At 48.9% G+C, this 4,454-nt stretch overlaps 1 non-coding gene across 1 annotated transcript; it reads left to right on the top strand.

Moving 5' to 3' along the window:
• The first annotated feature begins 430 nt into the window (after positions 1–430).
• Positions 431–503, top strand: trnaf-gaa. Its single transcript has one exon. It is a non-coding gene; the product is annotated as a tRNA-Phe (tRNA).
• The last annotated feature ends 3,951 nt before the right edge of the window (positions 504–4,454 follow it).

Raw genomic sequence — 4,454 nt, forward strand, 5'->3', positions numbered from 1 at the left:
TGAATGTCCCGGGTTTCTATATTTACAAGGGTTTATATTGGCCCCTGTTGACCTAAACTAACAGTGAAACGTCTCAATCATCGACAGGCTACCAATGGTTGACCTTGATATAGCTCTGCATACGCACAACCATTACTATGGACAGCTGTTGATGTAAAAGAACAGTAAAACGTCGCATTCGTCTGCTGCCTAACTGCAGCGTCAGACTGAGGATCTGAAAGTCCCAGGTTTTCGGCATTTACAAGGCTTTATCTTGGCCCCTGTTGACCTAAACTAACAGTGAAACGTCTCAATCATCAGGTACGTCAGATACAGAGGGTTGCAGGCTGTTTTCTTATCGTCCTAATAGGAAGAAAATTGAAATACCGCCTTTTTGGGTGATAATGTTGTTGTTCTTCCACCCACAAGCTCATGGGGCTGTCACAAAAGTGCCGAAATAGCTCAGTTGGGAGAGCGTCAGACGGAAGATCTGAAGGTCCCTGGTTCAATCCAGGGTTTCGGCATTTATGGCAAGGGTTTATCCCTTGTAAAAGTGAAACATCTAAGTCTCGTCTCGTACCCTCTGCTAATAGGACTGCTAAGCAGGTCCTAATACAATCCTAACAAAGTCCTCACAAAATTCTAAGACCTCCCCCTCCGTTTACGATGGGGCAAAAGAGCTAATTAGATTCTAAGATAAGTCTGTGTGGGCGAGACATCACCCACCGGATGGATGAGTGACCGTTGCTAGCTGCTGATTGAACGGCTACGGTGTTCAGCGTGAATCTTTTTACGCTCAATCATTCGTTCTGATTTGGTGGTAATGGAGCGGATTACTGCTTGTCCCCTGACCCCTGTGTTCGGCCAAATCCCTGTAAATGTGGCATACAAGTGCGGCTATCATGAGGTGAGGTGATATATACAACAATTGGTGAATGAACCCCACTCCCCCCATGCTATATTGCCTAAACATTTAGTCTGTGATACAAATACACTGATTTGTCAGTGTCTAACAGTGTGAGTACATAATTATTTGGATGCAGACCACTGTCAGGCTTAAGGGAAATGTACTGTTAATGTAAACCCAGTTTTGTTCTCCCCAGTCACCAGAGAAGGCTGGAACAGCATCAGCCAGTTCACGTCAGCTGAGTGCCCAAGGGGAAAGTGCAGCAGCTGGAAGAGCTCCTGGTGTACCAGCCAGCACAAGTGCAGCAGCTGTAAGAGCTCCTGGTGTACCAGCCAGCACAAGTGCAGTAGCTGGAAGAGCTCCTGGTGTACCAGCCAGCACAAGTGCAGCAGCTGGACAATCTACAAGTTCACAGGACAGTGTAGCTCCAGCTACACTGTCGCTGTAATTACGCTGTAACCCCAGCTCTCTGCAGGATGAGCGAGAAGAAGTCTATCACATGCTCACTGTGTAGTCGGGAGGTGATGGGTGAGGACTACACACAGCACCTGTCAGACTACCATGTCCAGGAGCAGTGTGAGCAGTGTGGTGCAAAGGTGACCTTTTGAGCTGTCCAACAGAACCCACAGATGTTCCGACTCCAACAGAACAAGACACAGAAACACCGGCGCTACAGCAACACAGCAACCCACCAGTCGTTCCAGTCCCTGCTCCTGCCCTTCCCATAGCCCAGGAGACATCATTGGCTCCTGCTCTTTCCACAGCCCAACAGACGTCACCGGCGGCACCACAACGACACCTCCTCACTCTGCGGCCTCCTCAAGTGGACTGGGTGAGTTTTCTGCCAAAGCAGTTCTCAAAGGTAATCAATCAGGCTGACCAGGAGTCGATCGCACAAATTCTTTATGAAAGAACAGGACAGCTTAGGCAAAGCCTCACACAGAACTGGTACCATCCTCCAAGCCCCCCTAGATCCACCTCACCTCCAGATCCACTTCACTATTTTAGGCAGCGTATGTTCCTGTGGGCTCCAATGAGGATGTGGGGCATTCCTCTTAAATGCACACAGTGCAAAAAGAAGATGCACCACTCTGGTATTTACACAAAAGTGAGAGAGGTGATAGATATGGACTCCAGATATTATCTGGTTGGTGGAGACTACCCAAGGTGCAGTAACTGCATGATCCCTGTCTGCCCTTGGAGTAGTGAGATCTTGCAGCAGCTGGATCCCTCCCATCGTAACAAGTTTCCAGCTGTCCTAACAACAAAGCTGGCACTGGACAGGAAGTGTGTCACAATGTTGCGTCCACGCACAGTAGGGAACAGCTCCAGCTATCTGCAACAAGCCTTGCAGGAGGTACACAGCGAGGAGTGGGCAAGGCGGACTATCGACTACCTCACTGATTGTGAGGTCCATAAAATCCTGTGTCCTCACCCAGTCCGAACCTGTATACCAACAGCCACCTCCCTTCTGTCCTCTGCCCCTGGCTCAGTGGTTTGAAACTGTCCACGCAAATGAGATTCTTGACCACCTGGATGAGCTGAAAGGTGTGATCACCTCAACTTATGGCAGAATCTTAAAGCTTGACTCCACCAAGAAGGTAAAAGTAAAGTCATGTAAACTTGATTTCAACTGTGTTTATTGGTATTTCCAATGATTTTTGAGATGTATTTGCTAATGTTTTTGTAGATCACTAAAAAGCTTGCAGGTGGTATTGAGAACACGGCCACGTGGATGACCAATATTGGGAATGAACTTGGCCAAGTTCTAAATTCAGTGCTGACCACTGGTGAGGGGGCTGGCCTTGATGACCTGTGCCAAGGCGTTGTCCGGAGGTACAGGGATGCTGGTGAGCCAGAGCCAGAGGCCATATATGTGGACAGGGACTGCTGCAGTGAGTCAGATGTGTTGCCTTCAATTTGTGCTGTGATGTGAATTTCCTATGTTTGATAAACAGTTTCAGCAGGATATTGATGTGATTGGTAATGGGCTAACTGGAAACTAACTGTCCCAGAGTAACGACCCCCGCAGTCTGCAGCCTTGTGGTCAGACTCTGACCTGCCCAGCTAGGAAGGTCCAGACGGGTCCCCCACAGGACCGGCTCCTGGAGGATCCAGTGCAGGGAGTCCGTCTGCTCTCTCCTCTCTTTTTTCAGCAGATTCCACACTCTAAAAACACTTTTATAAAAAGCAGGTAAAGGAGATATGCTCATGTTTGGTATGTTCATTAAAAACAAATTAAAATCCTGACCAAGGCCTTTAAAACCCTGCAGAATGCAGCGGGACAGGGGTCTCCACAGAGTGTCCTTTGGCCCGGTCAGCAGTCTTTGAATAAACTGGAGGCGGAAAGCCGCGCCCCTGCTGGCCAGATGGACCAGGCCTTGCCCCCCCTCTTCTTTAGGTAAAAACAGGACACTCTGTGGGACCCAGTGCAACTTGTCCCAAATAAAATCAACTAAAACAGACTGAATTTTTGACAGGAGAGAAACCGGAGGATCGATGCAGGCCAGCCGGTGCCACAGGTAGGACGAGACCAGGTTGTTTGCTATCAAGGTTCGGCCTCTATATGACATCTTCGGGTGTAGCCACCTCCACTTCCCCAGCCGACTCTTGACATGCTCTAGGACATTGTCCCAGTTCTTATTTTTATAGGTCTCATCCCCCAGGAAGACCCCAAGGTATCTGAGACCTCCCTTTTTCCACTGTAGGCCACCAGGCAGCCCCAACCGACCCCCCAGCTCCCCTCCAGCCATCAGAGCCTCGCTTTTCCCTCAGTTCACTCGAGCAGATGAAATAAAACCAAAGTCTTTCACAGTGTTAGTTAAAATGTCAATATCTTTTTGTGATTTAACTAAAACAATGATATCATCTGCGTACACAGACAGTTTAAAAGACACAGGACACTGGGGGAAACACACACCTGTGAGCTTAGCTCTGAGTTTGTGGAGCAGAGGCTCGATGGCTATTGAATATAACATCCCAGAGAGAGAGCAGCCCTGCCTTACCCCTCTCTGGATCTCAAATGGTGCGCTCAGCCCGCCGTTAATTTTCAGAACGCTCGCAATGTCACTATAGAGAACCCGGACCATGGCTATGAAGCCAGGGCTGAACCCAAAAGCAGCCAGAGTCTGCCACAGGTATTGGTGTTCAACCCGGTCGAAAGCCTTTTCTTGGTCTATTGAAATCAGACCAGTCTCTATAAAGCTTTAATACTCTCTGGGGGGTATTTACCCTGAGAATCCAGCTGGGTCAGGAGAACATCGCTCTCTGACTCAGTGGACTCAGTCTGGGAGCTCGTTTTTTTTTACTTTACTGTTCTTTTTTCCGGATTCAAAGTTCTTTCTTTTCTGTGACATTTTGAGGAGATCGTCATCAGACATATCCTCCTCCATCATCTGTTCAACCATGTCTTCAGTTGTATTCGACATGGTTGCTTTAGGAGTCAGAGTCTCAGTAAACACGGGGACCGACGCCGCGGGAGGATTCTCCTCAACGGACGGCCCCACCGGAGCAGAAAAAAACGGCCTTGCGGCAACAACGGGAGTGCCCCACACGGGCGGATCTCCAC

Source organism: Solea senegalensis, linkage group LG16, assembly GCF_019176455.1.
Source record: "Solea senegalensis isolate Sse05_10M linkage group LG16, IFAPA_SoseM_1, whole genome shotgun sequence".
Classification (NCBI taxonomy): Eukaryota; Metazoa; Chordata; class Actinopteri; order Pleuronectiformes; family Soleidae; genus Solea; species Solea senegalensis.